This window comes from Elephas maximus, chromosome 9 (genome assembly GCF_024166365.1).
Source record: "Elephas maximus indicus isolate mEleMax1 chromosome 9, mEleMax1 primary haplotype, whole genome shotgun sequence".
NCBI classification, from domain to species: domain Eukaryota; kingdom Metazoa; phylum Chordata; class Mammalia; order Proboscidea; family Elephantidae; genus Elephas; species Elephas maximus.
Genome location: NC_064827.1, coordinates 29,924,476 through 29,950,796, shown reverse-complemented (window position 1 = coordinate 29,950,796; position 26,321 = coordinate 29,924,476). Strand labels below are relative to the sequence as shown.

General features: G+C 39.9%; 1 long non-coding RNA gene across 3 annotated transcripts in view; it reads left to right on the top strand.

The window, feature by feature from the left end:
* Positions 1-26,321, top strand: part of LOC126082927 (uncharacterized) — a 178,650-nt gene that overhangs the window by 137,342 nt on the left and 14,987 nt on the right. For 2 of the 3 annotated variants that reach the window (XR_007518682.1, XR_007518684.1), the window contains exon 3: positions 6,716-7,829. This is a non-coding gene — a long non-coding RNA (uncharacterized LOC126082927). Of the gene's footprint in view, positions 1-6,715; positions 7,830-26,321 lie in introns of those variants that run through there. The other variant, XR_007518683.1, reaches the window with a different exon arrangement.

Below are 26,321 nucleotides of genomic sequence, written 5' to 3'. Positions count from 1 at the left end.
TTCGTATGTAACATGTTCCATGACAGTGGTTACATTCTCCTCAATATGTCAGCATTCTCCCCATTTCCACCCTGGCTTCCCCATTTCCTTTTGTCTGTATTTTCTATCCTTTCATGCCTTCTCATCTTTGCTTTTGGGCAAGTATTGTCCTTTTGATCTTGTATAATTGATTATTCTAAGGAACATGTTTCTCTTGGGTGTTATTGTTTATTTTATGAATCTGTCTATTGTTTGGCTGAAAGATGATCTCTGGGAATGGCTTCAGTTCCAGGTCAGAAGGGGGACTTTGGGTCATGGTCTTGGGGGCTCCTCCATCACCGCCACATTTTTAAGAGTCACCATTTTATGTACTTACCTGATTCTCCCCCAGAAGCAGTGCTCCTGAATGGACAGTTGATGAGTATAAGATCTTATACGGCCTGTGACTTTCAACAAGGCATTTAATAAAGATTTCCAAATAGGAGGCACCAGGGAGATGGGGCTGGCTCTGGTGGACTGGGAAGATGAGAACTTCACTGAAACAGATCTTAAGGAAGTTCTCTTGGGCCATTTTATAGATTCAGTATATGATACGGAGTTTTGGAAGCTATGAGGTTGATCACAGAATCAAGAGCTTCCCAAAGCCATGAATGTCTGCTTTGGAGAAGGAACGTGCTGTCAAGGTCTGTGGGTGAGATAAATTTGTTTTGCATAATTAGGTCATCTAGGAGTATGTAAGGTCTATATGCATTTTGCCCAAGTTATGGTTGACATGAATATTGTTTTCTGTTAATTGAATCTGTCAGCATAACACTGTGGTAAAAATGATTATTTTTTATAAAATATCAGGAGAAATGGTGAAGGAGAATATGCCACTTGGCAATATTTTATGAAACTAATTACCTGGGGGAATTCAGGAAAATTTGTGCAGATGGATCCACTACACAGGTAATAAGCTCTTATAAAAGATGAAGTGTTCTAATTACAAAGCAATTATTATAATGCATGACAATTTTTAATTGCTCTACTTATTTTGTGTTGCATTTAGTTTTTATTGGAAAACAAAACAAAACAAACCAGGTAAGCATTTGTCATCTATTTTTAGTTTCACTTTTTAATTATTTTTAAGTCATTCAGACTGCTGGCTTCTGAATACTATTCAGAAACTGCTTTTGTTTGTGTAAAAATGAAACTATGATGAATGTATCTTCACCTTTTTTTTAAATTACAATGTTGATGCATCTGAGTGAACTGATAGAAACTGCTTCAATTACGCCCTGTGTTTATGTGGCTTACGTTTTGCTTAATTTTTTCTCCATGCCAAAGGATAATACATCACTTTCACGATTTATTGCTTGACTTCAAAAGTGTTTATTAAATATTTCTTTCAAATCTTGCAGAAAAAAATATAGCCATTCATAGAAATCACATATTCTTGACTTTTGTTATTTTTTGTTACACTTCCCTCAGTTTCATCTGAAAATAAAAGGAAAGTCCACAAAAATCTAACAGACAAGAAAGGAATGCTATCTTCTGTAATTTTAAGATGATCTTGTTCTGTAACTTCTGCCAAGGGGTGAACATTGTGAGAAGAATAAAGAGAAAAAAATATGAGAGGCTAATATCAAGAGTGTTGTGTGTGTGTATAGGGATAATATGAGATGTATAAGTACTTTTATTTTGAGCAATATCTGCTAAAATAATTAACCCAATTAAATAACTTATTTAAATAGCAAGCTTTCTATAGGAATAGAGAACTTGAGAGTAAATCAACAATGACAACAATAATTTATTTTAAAAATAATAGTTGATTATTCAACAGCCAATTGCCACCCCATTTTTTCAGGTGAGCAGAGGCCACCTCTTACATAAGAAGCTGAAGATGGAAATCCTCATTTCCCCAGCTTTCCTTGATGAGGTGACCATGTAAACAAATAATTTCTTTTATAAGGATCAGCTGGTTCCTATGAGGTGGAGGTTAAAGATGTCCCAAATGTCTAACTTTTCCAAGTTCCTATACCACTCCATCATCTCTAACATCAACTACTCCCTCTCGCTTCAGTACTCTCCCTCCTGTCTTTAGGTTCCCGAATTTCTTGCAGCGTCTCACAGAACCCATGGGCCATATGAAGGAAATGGCTCACGAGGTTTTGGAAGCTGGCAAGTCCCAAATTTGTGGGTCAGGCGTAGACTCCTCCCTTGCCCTCAGTCTCTGCCCAAAGGCACTCAGGTTTTTTGCTCCGTGGGCTGGGGAGCCCTCTGTGCCATCTCCTGTGGGCCTCTCCTTCTTTGGTGGTGATGGGCTGTCCTCTTTGCTCTGGAATTGGCTTTCTTTTAAGGCAAAACTGACCAGTCTCCTTAGTAGGCCACCATTACCCTATCACACAATCACCTGGGTGAGAGTTACAAGACCTGGGCTATAAAGGCCACACACAAAAGTAATTAATCCACCATATCATGTGACCCAATTTATGCCCATTGAAACATAAGGGGGCATGAGTTGGGAAGCTTGGAAACCCTGGTGGCGTAGTGGTTAAGTGCTAGTTGGGGTTCATCTCTCAGATCTGTTCCTCGGTCAGCAGTTGAAATCCATGAGGCGATCATTGGAAACTCTATCAGGCAGTTCTACTCTGTCCTATAGGGTCACTATGAGTCGGTATCTACTCTACGGCAGTGGGTTTTTTTTTTGGGTTGGGAAGCATATGGAAAATATGTTCCTCCTTGATAAAGACAGACATTTGGGGGAGAATTGTATTGTTTTGCCACTCTGGCCTTCCTTGCCCCACACCCACCTTACCACCACTCTTTCTACCAACTTTGAAGTTATCTGAAAATATGATGCTTGAAACAGCTGAAATCATCTTGCAGTGATGCAGGGAGCCATGACACATAGAAGAAGGAAGAGAGAAACATCTGGAAGAGCCTGAGTTCTACCTTTGGGCTTCTTCTGTCCTAGTCACTTTTAGTTAGGTATTCTGTTGCACGCAGCCAAACATATCCTAACTAAGTGGTTAATTAGGTAGGGCATCCAATTTTTCACATTACAAAATTATTGAATTAGCAAAGATGGTAAAATGATCATAGCCTTGCCATAGGTCATTTTGTTATCTGACTGATATCTATAGATCTATAACTCTCCATTTTGTAGCCCAAGCTCCATAAGTTTCTCTCCAATCACTGTAACCCCAGAAACTTGTTCTCAACATTCCTTCTCCCCCCATTTCTTTATCTCTTTAGCTATTTCTATTTTGCATTTTGGCCTCTCCTCATTTTTCTACTCCTTTGCTCTCTCTCCAAACAATCAACATGAGCTACTCCATTGGACCTGGAGTTCTCTGTCTAACCAGACTGTTTATACCCAGTGCAGATTTCCCACTACCATCCCACATTATGTGTTTGCTCTCTGCTCAGGTATCAGGAGATTCTGTTTTATTACTATTTTAATATATTCATAGGCTTTTTTAATGATCTAGGTTCCCAGATAGGTAGAATCATGTGTGTTTTCACTCATTTGATATAGCCTCTTATTTACAGGGTGACCATATCAAACAAAAAACCAAACTCTTTGTTGTCAAGTCAATTCCTATTCATGGTGACTCCATACATTACAGAGTAGGATTTCTCCAGATTAGTTTCCTGGTTGTTATCTTTAAGGAATCGGATCTCCAGGACTTCTGTGGCATTGCTGGGTGGATTTGAACCATAAACCTTTTAAGTTAGTAGTTGAGTGCAAACTGTTTGCACCACCTAGAGTAACCATATACACCAGACTAAGAAAATGGTGTGACACATTAACCAATATTGGAATAAAAAAAAAAAAAAATTTTTTTTTTTTTTTATTCCTAGAATCTCTGTAATTAGAACTGTCCAATGAACTCTGGGGTATATGCTCACATGATTTATATAAAACAACCTGTGAAGAGCTGCTTAATAACTACTCTATTGATCATACTGTATTCATCAAAATTTCAGTCTTTGTTTATCCAGCTAAAATTTTTTATTCAAAAAAAATTAAAAGCAATATATACTTTTATAGAAAATTTGGAAACTGCAGACAAAGAGATAGCCAAACAAAAATCACACCTGTGCCTATACTCCAAAACAGCATTGCTAATATTTTGATGTTTTACTTTCCAATGTTCTTTCTCTGTATAGGTTTCAGTGGAAGTTTTGATTTGTCTATTTGCTGCTATTGGCCAGGCAGAGCTGAGACAGCAGGAGAGACTGAGAAAGTGTATGTTAGGAAAGTCTTCCCCAAACTCCACCAGAGCCCCTGTTTTTCATGGAATAAAAATTACAGTTTTTCATTGCTTACTATAGGCAAGACAGAAACCCTGGTGGCATAGTAGTTAAGAGTTCAGCTGCTAACCAAAAGGTCAGCAGTTCAAATCCACCAGGCGCTCCTTGAAAACCCTATGGGACAGTTCTACTCTGTCCTATAGGGTTACTATGAGTCAGAATCAACTTGACTGCAATAGGTTAATGGGTTACATGCAAGATGTCCTTTAATTATTAAAATAATATAATTACGAAGGAATATTATTATTCATATTTTAAAGATGAGGTACCCAGGCCAAAGGAATTAAGGAATTTGCCTGAGGTAAAACAGCTGATAAGTTCTAAAGCCGGAAATGAAGCCCATGTCTGATTTGACTTCAAAGCGGGTGTTCTTTTTTTTTTTTTTTTGTTACCCAATTACTAAACATCAGAACCAGCAGGGAACTGGTGGTTGGTCAGTTCCAACCTCCTTATTATACAGATGAGGAAATCATCATGAAGAATGCTTTGCAAATTAGTTCCATTGTTTGCTTTTTTGCGGTACATGTCAAGCTCTATTGGCCAAACTTTGACCTCTGTCTACCTTTTCCCTCCAAAAATCAATACATATTTTATTGAGCCCTTATTAAAGGAAAGGCCTAGTCCCAGCTGTCCACCCTTGTGAGGAATGGTAAATTTGAAAAGAGGCTTTGATTCTGTAGGAAGGTATTGTGGGATTAGGAAACAGACAGATGCCAGCCATACCTAGATGTAGAAACTTTGATGTGGTGAGAAAATGTGAAATTGTTCAGTACAGATTAGTTGGTAAGTACGAGTAAGCTCATACTTATCTTGATTATTGGATAATCTGCCCCTGATTCAAATAGCTCCAAATGGGGAAAGCCAAAAGTCACTAAAATAAATTCTGAAGATTTGGTGTACTTCTCGACAAAAGATAAAGTTTTTAATTTAATTTATCACACCACAGATGCCAAGAGTCCCGGGGTGGTGCAAATAGTTAATGTACTCAGCTGCTAACCAAAAAATTGGAGGTTAGAGTCCATGCAGAGATCCCTTGGAGGGAAGTCCTGATGACCTACTTCTAAAAAATCAGCCACTGAAAATTCTACGGAGCACAGTTCTCCCCTGACGCACATGGGTCACCATGGGTCGGGATCGACTTGGCAGCAACTGGTTACCTCAGATGGCATCTTGAAAGCTCGCTTATATTCAACACACCATCCACCTTTTAAACAGGGTGAAGCTTTCAGGGCAGAGTAAATGGAGAGATTCAAGAGCCCAACGCTGGCAGAGGGCAGCCAAAGTCAGTTTTATTTGGTGCGTGTTTGCTTTTTTAAGCCCAAGTTGTAGTCAGAACTGGATACAGCTGTCCTTTCTCAAGGAGATTTCACTCCTAGACGGAATGTTTGGATTTCGCTTCATTGTTTAATAGTTCTAGAATTCAAACGGTCACCTTAAGGCAGGAAGGTTAGCACTCCATTAAGATGGATGGAGAAAGTTCACACCTCTCACTTTTATTTTATTCCTTTGCTTTTCTTTCCATTTGCTTGTAAACTCGGCAAAGCTGAAGCACCTTCACTACACAGCCTGTTTTTATACCCACTGGGCTGAAAAGTTGATTTAATGAAGAACTTGGATTTTCCAGGAAAAGCAAAAATCCAGAGAGTTCTAAAATCTGCAAAATACGACAGGATTATCAGAGGAATAAGAAATCTTATGCTAGATCCTTGGAGTCTTAAATCAATTCCCAAGGAGGTTTTAAAGCCTGGATGCTTTTTCTGAATGATTCTTCTGGACCTCCCTATAAAAGCTTTTCATATAATGTCTATTTAAAAGGAGAGCTAAAACCAGCAGCATTGACGGGAAACACCAAGTAGAAACATTTCTGTGCAGTTAGCTTTCACAAATGTTTATTGAAAGATGAGAGAAGGGAACGAACGTGTGCTGAGTGCCTACTATGTGCAGGCCCCATGCTGGATCCACAGAGATCATGAGAATGACACCTGGTTCTGTCCCTTCCCTCTGATGAGGGAAAAACAGATATGAGTTACTCTAAAACAAGCTTAATTCTGAGAAGGGCTATAGTAGAGATTGACATAACAGGACTATAGAGAGAGAAAGGAACACTTTCATTCGGACTGGAGCATTTTGAAAAGCTTCTAGGAGGTGAGATTAAAAACCATTTGCAGGATCTGGTAGGAGAATGGTTAACTGGCTGGGCAAGGTCTTTTAGCAAAGGGATTAAGGTCAACCAGTATACCTAGCATTGAATGTTCCCTGTAGTAGGTAAGGCAGAGACAGGCTAGATGCTCCCTACCCCTGCTTCTAAAGCATACAGAACGATTACATTTTCCAGCCTTCCTGCGGTTAAGAGGGGTTATGTGGCCATCCTCTGGCAAATGGAATGAAGGTGGAAGTGATATATGCCATTTTCTCCTTTCTTTCTTTACTTGTGTAGCTAGCTGAATGCAGAGGACCCAGCAAAGACCTCTGAGGGAGCCCAAGAAGCCCTGGAAGATGATGGCCGCACAAGATGTCAGGAGCCAGGAAGCTTGACTCATCAAACAGAAGGCAACCCACCAAATACCTGATCAGACTGTAACGAATAAGAATTATGGTGCGAAGCCACTGAGGTTTGTTGATAACAAACCTTGATAACAGTGAGCACTATAGTGGGGATGATAAGACTGAAAAAAAAAAAAAACCAGAAACAAACACCGCAAAGTACAGTGAAACCTGTGAGAGCTGAAACTCGACCAGGCCACCTTATTTTTCCGGGTCTCCCGAATTTTCTACCTTTGACAGGGTGCAGTGTTACCACTTTTCTATCACCCTGTAATCGGTCGAGCATATTTGATTTTCCTTTTCTGACAGTTTTCCACCTTACACAGGTTCTGGCTTTTGCAGGTTTTGCTGTACCAAAAGTAAAATGTGCCGTGAAGGTCACTGTGCCTCATGGTGACCCCATGCGTGTCAGAGTAGAACTGTGCTCCATGGGGTTTTCAATGGCTGATTTTTCAGAAGAGGGTCACCAAGCCTTTCTTTGGAGACATCTCTGGGCAGACTTGAACCTCCAACCTTATGGTGAGTAGCCGAATGTGTTAACCATTTACACCACCCAAGGACTCCATAAAAAGTCTATGAAATAACCCTGTAGAAATGCATTTACAGGAATTAAGGCCAGTAGGGTCGCTACAAGTCCGAATCGACCAGATGGCAACGGGTACGGGTATTAACTTAAATAGTAATACGGTTTGAATACATACGTGCCCTTATTAAGAAGCAGGCATGGCCCAATCATTCCGATGTAGAGCTCTATGAGCCATGACTTTTCTGGCTGGTTTTATGCTGACAACTTAATTTGGGGTCCTAAGTAAAAACTAAAGTTTAAAGAAAGGAGGGGCTTTTCAATAAAGAGGACACTTGGGCATTTTGTAGCTATGGAGACAGGAAAAAGACTTTGTGTGCGATGAGGGTGCGCCTAAAGCTGACTGGCTTGGGACTACTTTACAAATGCATTTTATTGCTTTTTTGATTATCGGAATAATACCTACTCCTTGTAGAAAAATTAAAAAAATGGCAATAGAATACAATAATAACCACTTGTAATCCTACCACATTTTATGTATTTCATTCCAGCTCTTTCTCTCTCTCTTCCCCCTCTGTACACACACATACACACACGCATGTGTATATATTTATAAATACATAATGTATAGATCATTAAATTCTATTAATTATACTATATATAATATGTGGTCTCTTTTTGTTTAAAATTCTTCATAAACTTGATTTTAAATATTTGTGTAATTTTCTCATTACATGAATAGACCATAATTTTGAGCGTCACCCATAAAATTAGGCATCTAGTTATTGCCAGGGTTTTTTGTTGTTGTTTTAACAAGGATTATTTTGTTAGGATAGATTCCTGGAAGTAAAATTCCTGGTCAAAGAGTTTGAAAAGTTGTAAAAGATCTTGAGGGGAATAGGAGAATAACTTTCTATAGAGGTTACAGCCTTTTATTTCCACCAGCAGAATATGAGACTACCTGTCTTAGAACACACTTGTCTGCATTAAATGGTATTAAAAAATGACTACTTTTGGTTACGAGGGGGGAGGGAGGGAGGGGGGATAGGGTTATTTACTGATTAGATAGTAGATAAGAACTACTTTAGGTGAAGGGAAGGACAACATTCAATACAGGGGCGGTCAGCACAACTGGACTAAACCAAAAGCAAAGAAGTTTCTTGAATAAACTGAACGCTTTGAAGATCAACAAAGCAGGGGCAGGGGTTTGGGGACTATGGCTTCAGGGGACATCTAAGTCAATTGGCAAAATAAAATCTATTAAGAAAACATTCTGCATCCCACTTTGAAGTGTGGCATCTGGGGTCTTAAACGCTAGCAAGCAGCCATCTAAGATGCATCAATGAGTCTCAACCCACCTGGATCAAAGGAGAATGAAGAACAACAAGCTCACAAGGTAATTATGAGCCCAAGAGACAGAAAGGGCTACAGGAACTAGAGACTACATCATCCTGAGACCAGAAGAACTAGATGGTGCCCGGCCACAACTGATGACTGCCCTGACAGAGGACACAACAGAGAACCCCTGAGGGAGCAGGAGAACAGTGGGATGCAGACTCCAAATTCTCATAAAAAGACCAGACTTAATGGTCTGACTGAGACTAGAAGGACCCCGGTGATCATGGTCCCCAAACCTTCTGTTGGCCCAGGACAGGAACCATTCCCAAAGCCAACTCATCAGACATGGATTGGACTGGACAATGGGTTGGAGAGAGATGCTGATGAGGAGTGAGCTACTTGCATCAGGTGGACACTTGAGACTATGTTGGCATCTCCTGTCTGGAGGGGAGATGGGAGGGTAGAGGGGGTTAGAAGCTGGCAAAGTGGTCATGAAAGGAGAGACTGGAAGAAGGGAGCGGGCTGACTCATTAGGGGGAGAGTAAATGAGAGTATGTAGTAAGGTGTATATAAGTTTATATAGAGACTGACTTGATTTGTAAACTTTCACTTAAAGCACAATAAAAATTATTTTAAAAAAAAGACTACTTTTTATAATTTCCTCTACAGTCTAGAGGTTCCAGGGCAATTAATCTATGATATATTGGGTAGCTGATATTTAGCTGGCAAAGTGGCTGTCTCCTGCTGAAGTCGGTATAAATGTTTCATTTTGAGGAACCATAGGCGTCCTCTGATCATAGTACGTAATAAGCCATTGTGTTTAATACAGATCCGGCTCAACTGTGATAACAAACCACCTCCAAATCTCAGTGGCTTAACGCAACAAAATTTTATTTTGTGCTCAGACTACCTGCTTTTCATGTTACAATGGCGAAGTTGGGCCTTTATGACAGAAACTTTATAGCCGGAGCAGTATAAATATTTACTATGTGGCCCTTCACAGAAAATGTGCTAATCCCTGATCTCAGTCATGGTCCAAAGGAAAACCATGTCATTTCAATATGGCTGCCTGAAAAACTACCTCTTGGGTTGAGGTTATTCCGTAGATGTTTCACATTCAGCTCACTGGGTTGAAAACAAAAAATTTATAAAATATCTTCATTGTTTCAGTGTATAGATGTAGTGGTTGTGGCTGATCCATGGATAGAAAATTGATGAAAATTGAGACCCAACAGCCAAAATGGACTGGGATTAGAGAGTAAAGCCATTGGAATTACCAGGTCATTTGAATTGGACATTTCAGTTGTAAACTAGACCAGTTGGGTTTCTTACCAGGACCTTTCAGCTCTCTGAGGATTTGTTATATAAATCTACTCAATGTTTTAGAACCAACCTGGTTATAAACATAGGCCCTCATTGTTGTTGTTGTTTATTCCCTTTGAGTCAGTCCATACTCATGGCGACCCCATGTATGCAGAGTAGAACTGCTATGTAGGGTTTTCAAGACTATGACTTTTCCAAAGCAGATCGCCAGGCCTGTCCTCTGAGGAGTCTCTGGGTAGATTCAAACTGCCAACATTTTGGCTAGTAGTCAAGTGCTCAACCATTTACACCACCCAGGGACTCCAAGCCTTCATTGCTTCCTGTGAAAAAAATATGGGGAAGTTTGGCTCCCTAGAGTGGAGAAAAGAAAAACACCCTGAACTTTGCCATCTACTTCCCTAGCTTATTACTACTGGAAGACTATATTTCACTTTCAACTGCGATTTTTTTTTTTTTAATGTTTTGGATTTCTCCTCAGAAGTTTTATAGCATTTATATAGGATTGGCTTTCTGGGTGACTTACCAGCTGCTCTGTGTGGGGTTTCCAAAGTGTGTGTGTTTCATCCGTTGTCAACATATTCCTTGTGTTAAGACTGGGATGTCTAAAGTAGCACGTTGATATAGTGACGGACTGCCATTTCTCCTCGTTTAGTTTCCAAGTAAGATTGCACCAGTTAGTCATACTAGTGATGGGATGCGAGACACATCACACGCATATTCCAACTGAGGTCAAGATCTTTTCTTTTTAAATGTCAAGAATGACACTCCCTAATACCTATGTATATAGTTTCCATTTATTTGTGCACTTAAATTAACTCCTTTCTAATCCAGCTTCCACAGCTGCCAAAGTCTTCCTCTGAAAGGCATTTCTACTAAAGTAGTCATCATTCACATCCAGTTCTCATTGGAGGAATGTCTCTCTTGGCTTCGGGCCACATCAAATGTATGGTACTACAGTTTTGTCTAGTTTCAAAGGGTAAGTTGTACCTGCTTTGGAAAGGGATACTTCTGATAGTTCTTTGTCCCAAGTTTGGAGCAAGGGTTGGGCTGGGGGGCGGGGGAAGCTCAGTGAATTGGGCATCTGATTCAAAGGCAAGAGGTTTTCTGGACCTTTTTAGAGCCTTTCTTGACTCAGAGTTGATTGACAGTGAAGGTATCTCAGCATAATTCTATGCCTCATTTGAAGAGGCCTCATGATTAGATCTGTCTCTGTTCATTAGAAGCAAGGTAAACAGCAAACAAGGAAAAATTTTGGAAAAATATGTATCCTTGGAACTTGAAAAGTATTCCATGCTTCATGTATTATAAGAAAGTATGAGAAAACTGCTCCAGATCTTGGTGTACCTTATAAAAAAAATATATATATATATATATACTAGAGTAATATTTAACAATCACTTTTTAAAATTTCTATGTTTTCTTTAAGGAAAAAAATCGCTCAATATATCATAAGTATTACGTGGATAATTTGACCAAGGATTTTCCAGAACAATTTTATAAAAGGCTGCTTGAAGGTACTGTCAGTTAAACAAGTTAAAAAAGAGAAAAAACATGATGTTGGTCAATTTTTAAAAAATTAAAGTTTTTTTTTGGTCAGTGAATTAGTCTCTTTTTGTTCAGTCCTAGGAGAAAGTATCATGCCAATCCAATAAATACTGGTTTAATTTCTGAGTTTTATGGCTTTTCTTTTCCATCTTGGTCACCTAAGAAGGATTGAGACATAATGCCGATTTTACCTTTATAAAAAAATTCCCAATTTATCTGCCTACTAAGGTAATCAGAAACCCTGGTGGCATAGTGGTTAAGTGCTATGGCTATTAACCAAGAGGTCGGCAGTTCAAATCCGCCAGGTGCTCCTTGGAAACTCTACGGGACAGTTCTACTCTGTCCTATAGGTTCGCTATGAGTCAGAATTGACTCGACAGCAGTGGGTAGGTTTTACTAAGATAATCAGTAATATGGACTCAAAATAATGACCATTTACCAAAATAACTTCTTTTAAACCTTGTTCTTTGGTTGGCACCAAAAGTCAACAGGAGCAGAGCAACATCAACAGGTAGATGGGGGTAGGTAGGCCTTCCTGACTGATGAGTCCACAAGTCTTCCCCATCCCTTCCATGTCCCTCAGCCTTACTAACTTCTGCTTTAATAAAGAAACCCCTGCTTTTCTGTGAAACATTTTTACCTTCTATCTTACAAACACATTTTAGATTTTTCAAGGAGAGAACTGTGGGAATGAAAGGGACTTTCATGTGGAGGTAATAATATAAGCAACAGGCTGGAGATGGGAATGAAGAGGTGTAGGGAGAAATTACACTGCAGTTATGATGGATCCAGATCTTGGGTCTTAAATACTAGTCCTTAGAAAACTGACCTTTGCTCCATAAATAAGAGGAAGCCATTTTGCTGTGGTTTAGTGGAGAGTGAGACTGCAGACAGTGTAGTGAGTTGCAGGGCAGTGGTGGTGGGGGTGATGAGAACCAGAACCAAGAGGAGGGGCAGTGGGAGTAGAGTGGAGGTGACAGTATGAAGGACATTGAGAGGCTGACATGGCAACAGATGCCCAAGCTGTTGTTGTCCTCTAGCTGTGGGGATGGCAAACTCAAAAATTACTTTAAAACAAAGATGAGAACTTAAGGGGGCAGGGAAACTAGATTAATGGAAAAGGAACACCGGGATGGAAATAATGAGACTGTTTATGCATTGTTAAGAATGTAGCCAATGTCATTGAACAACCTGTGCGGAAGTTGTTGAATGGGAACCTAAACTGCTGTGTAAACCTTCACCAAAAATGCAACAAAATATATATATTTTTAATTATCTAATTATCACTTAAAGTTACAATGATTACCTAAGACAGCTGGAGGCATTGCTCACCTCAGAGAGATTCTTTGCCCACAGAACCAGGATACTTGATGTTAGAGGCTCAGGCTTGCTTTTATCTCAACAGTTATTGGATGGGCTCTGCCAACATTTGACTTCTAGCCTTTCTGCTTCTGTTGCTGACAATGCTTTCCCCCTGAGCCTCAAATTCTTTCTTTGGATAAATTAATAACTACAGGCAAGTCTCAGTTCTTAGTATCACTACAGGTAGTCTCCAACTTATGACATATTCAAGTTATGATGAACCACACTTATGACTGTCATATTTTTTTTTATCAGTAGTGACATGTATTACATACACTGTTGTGGCATGTAATTTGCTGATGTTATTATTCTCAGATGTAATGTTGCAAATCCCCAAAGACAAAGATCTGGTTTATAAAGATACCGATAATAAAAGGCAAAAATAATGAAAACTAAAAAAAAAAACAAGATACTAGATTTATGGCGAAACAAATTTACAATGGAGTAGTCATCAGAGTGGAACCCCGTCATAGATCGGGGATGACCTGTACTTCTAGGAATCTATCTTATAGGAATAATGACACAAATTGGTGAAAATATATATACAGGAATGTTAATTGCAGCCTGGTTTGTAATTCCAAATATTGGCAATGATCTTAATGTTCATCAGGTGAGAGATTGATTGAGTAAAAGATACATTTATTTAAAGGCATACTATGCAACCATTAGAAACAATGCATTGAACAATATGTACTGACTTGACGAGATATACATAATAAATTGTTAGTGTAAAAAATTAGTTGTATATCAATAGGTACTGCAAGAATCGAGGTTTATGAAAAAACATGTGTATATGTGGCTGTATACATATAAGTTTGGCTACTAACCAAAAGGTTGGGGGTTCAAATCCACCCAGCAGTCCCACAGAAGAAAGGCCTGGTGATCTACTTACATAAGATTCCAAACCCATTGCCATCGAGTCAATTCTGACTCTTGGTGACCCCGTGTGTTACACAGTAGAACTGCTCCATAGAGCTTTATTGGCTATAATCTTTACCAAAGCAGATTGCCAAGATTTTCTTCCACAGCACCACAGTTGGGCAGGTTTGAATCACCAACTTTTAGGTTAGTAAACCAATATCTTAGGTTAGTAGGCAAGTGCAAACTGTCTGTATGAACAAGCCATTGAAAACCCTGTGGAGCTCAGTTCTACTCTGGCACTTACAGTGTTGCCATGAGTCGGAGTCAACTCTACGGCAACAGGTTTGATTATTTTTTTAAATATGTTTATATGTATATATATGTGTGTGCCTGTGTGTGTGCATACACCTATAGATCAGATATAAGCATGGGAAAAATCTGGGAAAAGAATACCCATAAATGCTCACAGTGGTTAACCCAGGGGGAGGGATGGGATTGTATGTTGGGAATGATCTGAGACTTCCACTTCTTCCTTTGTATGTGCATACATGTGTGTTGTACACACACATATGAAGCAGGATCATGCATGAAATTTGGGATTTTTCTTTTCTCTTTTTTTAGAATCTCTTCTTTTGCCCTCCCAAAATCTTACGATCTTAATGAAATTACTATATTCTAGAGAGAGAGGAGAGAGAGGGCAAATTACTATTCCACTATAAAAAACCCAGAACCCAGTGCCGTCGAGTCGATTCTGACTCATAGCGACCCTATAGGACAGGGTAGAACTGCCCCGTAGAGTTTCCAAGGAGCGCCTGGTGGATTTGAACTGCCAACCACTATAGAAATTGATAAATACTATAAAAAGCATATAAATTGAGCCTAATGGTCCCTAGAAAACTGAGAGCCCTTCCAACTGAATGGGAGTGGGAGTTGAGAGTCAGTGAAAGGGTGAAAAAATTTATAACTCCCATAACTACTGCAATCATAAGCCTTGCTTTTATTGAGCAAGCAGCCCGCTTTTAGATAACCTTTAATAATGTCCCTGTTATGGATTGAATTGTGTCCCCCCAAAATATGAGCTGTAAATCCTAGTTATAATCCCATTTGGGAACGGGTTGTCTTAGTTATTTTAATAAGACAGAATTAGTATAGGATGTATTTTGAGTCAATCCCTTTAAGACATAAAAGAGATTAAACAAGGAAGCAAAAGCAGAGATGGGGGAAGATTGATGTCGAGCCACATGGAGATCTCCAAGCAACCAGGAAACAAGCTGAAGAGACAAGGACCTTCCCTCAGAGTTGACAGAGAAAGCCTTCCCCTAGACCCAGCACCCTGAATTCTGACATCTAGCCTCCTAAACTGTGAGAAAACAAATCTCTGTTTGTTAAAGCCATCCACTTGTGGTATTTCTGTTGTAGCAGCCCTAGATAACTAAGACAGTCCTCCTTAAGTCATCAAAATGTCTGCAAATTCCAGTATTTGGGGACCCACACTTCAACTTCCTGACTGCCTTTTGAGTTGGAACCTACCACAATTATTTCATGTGAGGCCACAAATTCAAATTTTTGCTCCGCAAAATATACCTACTATACCCATGGATCTAGGAACAGCACTTTGCAGGTGATAGTTACTTGATAAGTAGTAACTGTTTGGTGAATTGGTAGTCAATTTTAAGAAAAATAACATTACCTGATGATCATCTTTGAACTCAAAAGTCTATTATTCTTCCGCCTGGAAGGACAAGATGATTGCTTGTGGCCTCTTCAAGCCCTCTGATCAAGACAAGGAAACTACCAAAATGGAATGAACTGCTGTTCAAGATTTCTTTTCTTACCAATATGACCAAAGAGCATTTACAGTGTTTTATGAATGGATGGAGAATATCACTCTGAATGAGGCAAAACCTTTTCCCTGAGGACACGTGCAGAGTTAAAACCAAGCATATGAGATTGAATGACCAAGACTGGCAACTCTAGCACTCAGTTACAAACAAATGGGACTAGGAATGTGGTTCTCTCCCAGTGTACCGGGAGGTGTCTTCACCCACACCTCCCAGTATGCATCTTCTCCTTCCCTGATTTGTGTGTTTTTGTTGAACATTGAGGAAACCCTGGTGGCATAGTGGTTAAGTACTACAGCTGCTAACCAAGAGGTCGACAGTTCGAATGCGCCAGGAATTCCTTGGAAACTCTATGGGGCAGTTCTACTTTGTCCTATAGGGTCGCTATGAGTCCCAATCGACTCAACGGCAGTGGGTTTGGGTTTTTTTTTTTAACATTGAATCTTGCTATGCTTTTCAGAGAGCTGATAAGAAGCAAGCTGAAATTTAAAAATGGGCATTCAGAGAATTTGTTGTTGTTAGGTGCTGCTGAGGCAGTTCCAACTCATAGCAACCCTAGGTACAACAGAAAGAAACACTACCCACTCCTGTCCTCGCAATCATTATGTTTGAGCCCATTGTTGCAACCACTGTGTCAATCAATCTTGTTGAGGGTCTTCCTCTTTTTTGCTGACCCTCTACTTTACCAAGCATGATGTCCTTCTCCAGGAACTGGTCCCTCCTGAGAACATGTCCGAAATATGTGAGATGAAGTCTCGCCATCCTCGCTTTTAAGGAGCATCCTGACTGTACTTCTTCCAAGACAGACATGTTTGTTCTTCCGGCAGTCTAGGGTATATTCAATATTCTTCACCACCACTGTAATTCAAAGGCGTCGATTCTTCTTCAGAAGTCTAAATAAACAGCCCAACAGGAAGGACGTGGGGCAGGCTAAGGTTTCAGGCTAGTGGTTGGAGCGAGTTAACAGACATCCCTGTAACAGAAGGCTGTGTTTGTTTTCCTGTGTCTGCTCTAGCAAATTTATTGGGTTATCTGTCTTATTTTGACACTTGGGTGTTTAAGGTTTCTGTTCTAGGTGTCTAAAGACATAAAAAAATTGTTGTACAGTTTACATTCCTGGCAGAAGCTTTGACATGTGTTAGTTGAAAAGTTCCTATCTGCCAGTAATTTGCAGAAAAAGCCTCACAGAGTTGGGTTTCCTAGAGGGTCCAAGGATCCTCTTTGAAAAGCACCAAGAACAAAGGGTTTCTTCTTTTATTTCTGTTTGTATCATCCTTTTATCTGGTGAAGTGCTGCCACCAAGCCATTTTCTTCCCATTTACTGCTTTTGCTTACCATATAACATAAAAGGAGCAACATCAATGTCTTGTAGAAGTTGTTTACATCTGTGGAGCTTGCACTCAATGTAGATCGACAAGATACGGTTTGATTTGTTATCGAGGTCAGGAATGCACAGTAGTGTTGAGTGAATACTAGATGTTATGATAATGCGCCATCAAAATATATACAATCATATGTGTAGAAATAACTGACATTTTGATGACTGATACACTAAGCCACCCACCAGCAATGTCAGGCAGTGATTCCTTCTTGTCTTCCCTCTCCCTGTTATATCTCGATTTCCTAATTTCTCACTCTCCCCATTCCAACTAGTTGAATCCTGGGGGAGTCAGGATCCTCACATCTCTGATCTCCTCCTTACTCTTTGGGTTCTCTTTCTCTCTGCTTAAGGGGTAATACTCCCCTTTATTGCTGGATGTGAATTGTCCTAAATTTTAGCCTCTTTCCCACTTATTCAGTCTTTATGTTTTAGCCACAATAGCAGAGAAACACTTGCTACAAATATAACGGTAAAAGTATTGATTGTGGAAATATATGAAGACTGAAAATTACCGCTATGGCCACGTGACAATTTGATTGCTTAGTCCAAATCAATTCAACAAAATGCACACAATATAGCTAAGAGCAAAGAAATAGGATTGAGATGAATAAACCATAATTCCTGCATTTAGAAAGTCATAATATTGCAGGGAAGAAAAGATGACATAGATAATGCCAATAAAAAAGGATATAAGGGTATAAAAGATGCACAAGAAAAGAGCTATGAGAGTTCAGAGGTATGAAAATTCATATCTGCCTGGGCCCTTCAAGAAGAACATCTAGAAGAAGATGGCCTTGAAGGATGGCTAGATGGGCACATTTGTAATTGGCAACAATTAATTCAAGACTTCTCTCCAACTACTATGGAACACACTGAGAGATGGAACCCTATTTATAGATGGCTAGTTTTTTAGAGTTGTAGGACATGGACACTGCCATTTAGATATGGAAGCAGTTTAAAGGAATGAATGAGTATAGAATGTTAATGAAGGCAACCTGGATGTTGGTGACCTCACAGGCCAAGCTTGGCCAACCGGCCACATATAACCAGAAACATGCCAATGGACTGTTAAGGCAGGGAGGGGTAAAGGAGCAGGAAAGAAGTCACCTTGTACAGTAAGAAAATGGGAAAAGCAGAAGGTTGTGGATGGAGAGGAAGAGCACCAAGACCCTAGAGATGTAGCATCATTATGGGATGGCTCAGTCTAAGCTAAAATGGAAGGAAACAAAGGGGAGTGCAGAGTAGTAAGCTGAGGAATTCTGAGGTCAAGGTTTCAGATGGCCAGTTACTGAGAACTGTTAATAAAGGGCTCATATTTTTCTTTTTTGCCTGACCTTGGAAACATGTCCAAGAGCCGCAAAGACACTTCTCTGTATTTTCCATTGTGCTTTGGTCTTATAAGGGAATAGGAAGGTCACCATTGGAAGATGGCAAACCTAATCCCCATTCAGCTGTTCCCAGCTGTTTATGCACCAGTTGCAGCAGGCACCACAGCCTACCTTTTCACCCGTTACTTGAGTGCTTTTCAATACCACAAAAGCAGGGTTGGAAGTGTGATCTAATCCCTATACTCCACTCTCTTTGCCTACAAATTCAGCACCAAGAAAAGAAAGACAGAAGCCAAGAATACCTGAGTCAGCTTTAGTAGCTGGGAATGCAGCAGCTTAACAACAAATAAAGGCCTGTCTAATGGCTGGTGAATCAAATTAAATTATAAACAAACAACTCTCCAGCCACCTATCAGTCAGTTTTAGAATCAATGCGGGTGATTTATGGTTCCTTGGGGTTGTATTCTCTTTTCAATGTGCAGGGATTTCCAAACCTAACTACCATTTACCACTAATGAGCGGCGTGCACCAGTCCCCGGGAACCTGGCTGGGATGCACCACTAAGTCCTGTTTGGCAGCATTGGCTCTTTCTATGCAAAAGGGGCACCTTAGCTGGGTCAGGAGCTGGGGCCTGCCAGGTGGAGGCTGTTAATGCAAAGTGCTGATGGCCTTCAGTCTTCTCCCCGAAGCATCAGTGCTTTTTAATTTTATGGTCCTCTGGTGTGTGAGAATCCTTTGGGAGAAATTTGGTTCTTCAGGCTCAGCAGGCTGATTCAGATAGAAGCTGGAAAGGGGCAGGGGAGAGTATTTGGCTTTGCAGACTCCTTCCTTTGTTATCATTTGATACAAACGAGCAGGGATGGATTACCCAATAAACAAGGTATGCATGGGCTTACATGTGCTTACTTACTGATCTGGAGTGCACAATTTCACCTGTTTTACACCACATTTACAAGTGGTGCCTGCCTTGCTTCCGGGTTAATTCACCCCTGGAAAGAGGCTTCGATTTTGTAGGAAGGTGCTATGGGGCTGGGAGAGAGACAGATGCCAGCCATACCTAGAAGCAGAGTCTTTGGTGTGGTGAAAAAACGTGAAATTGTTCACTACAGATGAGCTGGTAAGCAAGATCTCTATAGATCATAGATGTTCGTGGAATAAGTGGCATGTAGAGGCACATATGGAGTGTATATCTCTTGAAACCAAAAGTTTGGGAATTCTCAGACGAGTGTCTGCTAGCCCACAGGGTAGCTAGTCAGAGGGTAGGGATCCTGGTAAAGCCTAACGTTAACCGTTACTTAATTTAATGCTTACTGTATGTGAAGCCCTATTCTAATTCCTTAATTCCTTTGACTGCTCACAACAATTCTGTGAGGGAAGTGCTGTTATCATCCCCGCTCTACCAATAAGAAAACTGAGGCACAGAGGGACTAAATTTGGCTTGCTGTAGGTCAGACAGCTAGTAAGGGGCAGAACCAGGATTTTGACGCTGTCTGCCATCAGAGGCCTTACATTGAATCACTATGCAATATGGAATTTTCTTAGGCCTCCACCATTTGAGCAGTAGGGTTGGATTTGTTACGCTGTTTTTCCCAAGGCAGTTAAAAGACTAACTCTATTTTAAAATGACAAAGATGTATTTACAGCGTTGGAGTTCTCATCTTTCTCAGCAATTAGCAATGTCGAAGTAAATTCATTGACACGGTTGGTTTCAGACCCAAGGAGAAAGTGGAGGGTGACGGTGAGGCGGGACGAGTGGAGGTGAGAACAGATTTCTGTGCTGTTCTTGAGGCAGATTTATTTATTTATTTATTTTGAAGATAAAATTGCCAGAAGGAGAAAGAAAAGGTGGAGCCTTCAAATCGCAATCATCACTGGGGCTTTTGCCTGGGAGCGAAACGACTTCTCGAGGTTGGATCTGGGGTCTCATCCATTGGCGAGGATTTTTCTGGGGGAGACAGACATATTATCTCATGTCTGCATGAGGTGAGTTAGCCTTCCAGGACAACAGAATAATGAGAACCCTGAAGAAGTAATTTTCTAGACGAAGCCTTAGTACCCTGGGAAAACATGAGCTCCTGGGGTAGAGGGGATATTGCCTGTTCCTTAAAAAGCTGTGCAACGGAATCCGCTAATACTGTTTGCGTTCTTTAGTATGTCTTCTTGCCCCAGAAGAGACTTGAAGTTCCAAACAAAGCTGAGACGAAGTACCCACTAAAAGTGATCTCAGAACAAAGAGTCTACAAATACAATAGGCAAAACATTTTGGCATCTGCTTCAAACTCAATCTAAAATTTCAGGATCCAGATTTCAGAAGGAAAAGATAGCCTCCTGTTTTGAAATTTGATTTAAAAATAGTTTCTAGAAGAGTAATAAGTAAGCCCTAGTACCTCCTGGGAAAACAAGTGGCTCTTAAAAATTCTAAACTGTATTGTAGAGATTTTTATGAATGAGCAACATATGGATCAAATTACTCACATATGAAAAAAAAATCAAATGACAAAGCACACTTGGCAGTTTTATTGAGCCTGAATTATTTGTAAAACAGTCCCAGGACATCTTAGAAATCCCAAGGGGGTTTACCAAAAATCTCTGAAAAATAATACTCAGTCATTCATCTACAAAGGGCCATCTCTGTTAGAGTGTAGAGAGGTTAGGATTAAAAAGCAATCAGATTTTCCTAAGTTCAGAGGGTCCTACACATGAGTGGACCCAAGACGGTGATGACCTCAAACATGACTTCCTGTGTCTCTCAGGGCTGGGGCCAGTGACAATGTTCTTTCTCCTTTCCTCTGTCTGTCTTGCTCTCCCTCTTTCTTGCTGCCTCGTCCTACTAGTTTTGACAGATAGGCTAAAAAGTTGGCTGTTTACCCTGTTTGCTAATTTTTAAACTCAGCCATTGTCAACTCTTAATGAGATCCATTTTCTGAAAAATAATCTGCGTAAATTTATTGTCCATATTATGATTTCTGGTGGCACAGTGGTTAGGAGCTCAGCTGCTAACCAAAAACTTGAATCCACCAGCCACCCCTTAGAACCCTATGGGGCAGTTCTACTTTGTCCTACAGGGCTTCTATGAGTCGAATTTGACTGGATGGCAATGGGTGGCTATCTTTCAATACCTGAGGCTATGGGGAAACTCTTTAATTCTGTTTAAAAATCGTGTTACAGCCTGTTTAAAAATAGTTAGGTCTAAAAATAATCTAAATGTTTGTTGAGCTGTGAATAAGCGAATGAATGAAGGCACCCAAGGAAAATAAAAAGCTCTTTGATTGCTTTTTATTATCAAACATTGAGAAGGATAGAACCATGCATTCCTCGGGGAGCAGCCCAGTGCTTTTTCTTCCATTTCAAGTGTCTGGCACCAAAACATCAATGGCCAGATAGAGACATGAATATTTTCCAAGACTGTCTGGGCAATTTGTACAAACAGTAGAAGAACTAGAGTTCCAAGGTGTTCCCTGAAATATATAAGTCCTTTAGACCTCTTTACCAATAAGTGACTCAGGTCGGGCTTGAACCCAGATCTATATGAACTGACTACTCTCTCTTCTAGAACATATTTCTTAGCCTGTAAAAATCCTAGGCTTCTGGATTGAACAGAAATATGTAAAATGGAGATACAGCACGTTTACTTAACTTTTTTAATTCAACTATACAGGTGTTCTTTTAAACGATCAAAATGAAAATGTTAAATTTTATTTTGTACTTGTACCCTTTATTTTAGGCTTTTATTACTGTATGCATTATACACACATTACTGAACATGGTTGGCAACACAAAGCATGTGTATTATTCTTTATGAATGGCTTGTGGGATGTTCAAGAGTATTTATGACCATACTCGTTATGTGCCTTATATCCTGATTTTGGAGCCCTGGTGGCACAGTGGTTAAGACCTCTGCTGCTAATCAAAAGGTTGGCAGTTCAAACCACCGGCCGCTCCTTGGAAACCCTGTGGAGCAGTTTTACTCTGTTCTATAGAGCCGCTATGAGTCAGAATCGACTTGGTGGCAATGGGTTTGGTTTTTTAATCCTGGTTTCAGATCTAAACCATATATGAAATGTGATTCCATTCTCATGGATTAGAGAGCATTGTCCCTCTTAATTAGGAGGAAAACTGCATCCTACTGGCCAGGCATACTAACCTTGCCCATCCCTACTTCTTGCCTTAATGTGATGAAAACAGTCCAAGATAAGAAGTGAAAAGGCACTAAGGGGAAAGATTATTACTAGTATGCAGACACATTATAGGTAGACATACAGGGCTGCTGGTCCCTCCAAGGAAGTCTTATCTTCCAACAATCTGTGAGACAGCCAAGAACATGAATGTTTTGGGTGCCTCCCTGTCTCCCTGTTTTTCTGAATTATTGCTGTCATTCTGTATTTCTTGGAGAGAGACCACAGCAGGGAGCAGAGTGGCAAATACTGTGGGGTAAGCTCAGAGTTCAGGCTTCCTTTCTTTTCTCTTGAGAACAATTGACAATTGAGAAAACTGATTTCAGTTCACCTAAAGAACAATTCCAGAAAATAATAATACTGGTATTAAGTGGCAAATGATTGTTTTGGCATTCTGGGATCCCTCATGCTGTCTCTTTGCCTTTGTATATTCTCCTTTCTTCTCGGTGCTATGCCTCTATTTTTTATCTAGCTGCTCCTCATCTTCCTTCAAAAGTCAATTTAGGTACCACCTCCTCCAGGAAGCCCTCTCTAACCAAACAGTGTGATTTAGAGGCTTCTCTTCCAGGTTCCCATAATAATACTGGGTATAACTTTGTGGTAGAACTTAGTTGTTCTATAATAGCAGATTTATTTACCTCTTAATACCAGAAGCAAACTCCTCATGGGTAAGAATTGTGTCTTATTTCACTCCGAATGACCAAACCCCAACCCAATATTTGGCCCATAGTACCATCATCACCAGTTGTTGTACAGTTACAACTCATGGCATCCCCATATATGTCAGAGTAGAACTGTGGTCCACAGGGTTTTCAATGGCTGATTTTTAAGAAGTAGAATGCCAGGCCTTTCTTCCGAGGCACCTCTGGGTGGACTTAAACCTCTACTCTTTCAGTTGGCAGTTGAACACGTTAACCATTTGCACCATCCAGGGCCTGCCATAGTAGATCTTCAATAAATATTTACTGAGTGGCTGATGTAGTACCGCTGAATACCCAGCCCCAACTCTACATGGAAATCAAGAGGAAGTGCTACTATGTCCTTATTGTTGCTCAAAACGTGTCTTGCCATTGAGAAAAAAGAAAAAAATCACATCCACTACATAATGAAATATATGAAGATAATTTGGAATCTAGAGCTCAAAGTTTCATCCACAGAAAAATATTCAAGGAAATTAAAAGAAAAATAATCGAATAATCATATCACTTTAGCAAAACTGTTTCATGTATGAGTATTGTTTTCAGCTTAATTCCCGTGTTTATAGACTTCTGTGTGGTTGTAAGCCTGCTGTGGTTTTCACCTAAGGAGAGTCAATCATTTATGAAACACCTTCCATCTCCCAGGCCCAATAATGAACTCTCTGTATGTTGTTTCAGTTAACACAATGGTTTACTGTGGCAGAATCATTATCTTCCTATTATAGACAGCGCAGCCCCGGAGATGCTAATAGCCAAATAAGTGACAGAAGTAAGATTTGAACTGAAATTGTTCTGACTACAATATTTCTAAGTAAATATATATTCATCTATTTCTTTGGTTACATTTCTAGGAATGAATGTATTGAATTAGGAGTTAAACTTTTATGACTTTTATTAGTTGCTAAGCTAATTTCCAAAAGAATTGGAAGACACAATTCACAGTCTTGCCCCGCAGGCTGCAAATTTCTCAAAGGCAGTGTTTGAGTCTTATTTCCCGAATAACAGAGCTTAGCACAGTTCTAGGTATGTAGCAGCTAATGTTACCTAATGAGTTATTGAACACGTGGGCACTGCCACCAACGTTATAATTTTTCTTTGAAATCCACGTAAGGTGGTGCCTGAGAAGTGCACAAACCTACAAAGGCAAATAGGCTTCTTGTCTCTGAATAAAAGCGATGACCGTTTGGAAAGCAGATTGATTCTCTTGGAAAACTAGCTAATACCTTTACTTTTGCAACAAAGTATTCCTCTCCATTTCTGCATCTAAGGATTTAGCACAAAAGACTTCACCATAAGAGTAAAAAGACAACCTACAAACTGGTAAAAAAAACTTTGGCTATGACAAATCTGATCAGCATCTAATCTCTAAAAATCTTCAGGATACTGTAAAACCTCAACAACAAAAAGACAAACAACCTAATTAAAAAAGTATGCAAAGGATATGAACAGCACTGCACCAAAGAAGGCTAACAGATACATGAGGAAATGCTCTCAATCCTTAGCCATTAAAGAAACGCAAATCAAAATACAATGAGATACCATCTCACCCCAACAAGGCTAGCATTAATCCAAAAAACACAAAATTATAAATGTTGGAGAGGTTGTGGGGCGCCTGGAACACTTACATACTACTAGTGGGAATGTAAAATGGTGCAACCACTTTGGAAATCAATTTGGCGCTTCCTTAAAAAGCTAGAAATAGAACTACCATATGATCCAACAGTCCCACTCCTTGGAATATATCCTAGAGAAATAAGAGCCGTCACACAGATATATGCACAACCATGTTCATTGCAGCACTGTTCACAATAGCAAAAAAGATGGAAACAACCTAGGTGCCTATGAACAGATGAATGGACAAACAAATCATGGTATAGTCACACAATGGAATACTATGCAACAATAAAGAAAAATGATGAATCTGTGAAACTTCTCGTAACATGGATGAATCTGGAAATCATGCTGAGTGAAATTAGTCACAAAAGGACAAATATTGTATGAGACAACTGTTATAAGAACTCAAGAAAAGGTTTAAACAGAAGAAAACATTCTTTGATGGTTACTGGGGTAGGGAGGGAGGGAGAGGAATATTCACTAATTAGTAGATAAGAATTAGGTGAAGGGAAGGATAACACACAATACAGGGGAAGTCAACACAACTGGATTAAACCCAAAGCTAAGAAGTTTCCTGAATACAACCAAATACTCTGAGGGAAAGAGTAGCAGGGGCAGGGGTCTAGGGACCATGGTTTCAGGAGACATCTAGGTCAATTAGCATAACGAAGTTTATTAAGAAAATGTTCTGCATCCCACTTTGGTGAGTGGAGCCTGGAGCCTTCAAAGCTAGTGAGCAGTCACCTGAGATGCATCCCAATCCACCTGGAGCAGAGGAAAATGAAGAACACCAAAGACACAAGGAAAACATGAGCCCAAGGGATAGAAAGGGCCACATAAAGCAGAGAATCCATCAGCCTGAGACCGGAAGAACTAGATGGTGCCTGGCTACCACCAATGACCACCCTGACGTGGAACACAACAGAGAGTCCCTGATGGAGCAGGAGAAAAGTGGGGTGCAGAACTCAAATTCTAGTAAAAAGACCAGACTTAATGATTAGACTGAGACTAGAGGGACCCCAGAAGACATGGCCCCCAGACTCTGTTAGTCCAAAACTAAAACCATTCCCGAAGCCAACTCTTCAGACAAAGATTAGACTGGACTATAAGACATAAAATGATTTTGGTGAGGACTGTGCTTCTTAGATCAAGTAGACATAAGAGACTACGTGGGCAGCTCTTGTCCAGAGGTGAGATGGGAAGGCAGAGGGGGACAGGAGCTGGCTGAGTGGATATGGAAATACAGGGTGGAAAGAATGACTGTGCTGTCACATTATAAGTAGAGCAACTAGGTCACATAAAAATGCGTGTATAAATTTTTGTATGAGAAACTAACCTGAATTGTAAACTTTCACTCAAAGCAAAATAAAATAATAATAATAAAAAGAATTTAGCAAATCAGTTTCCAAAATATCTAATCCAAGTAAATCCCAGACTCCCTGATAGCCCAGACTCATTATATTGGTGCAGTGAGACACACAGTGCAGCAGGCAAAAATAATTAAAATGTA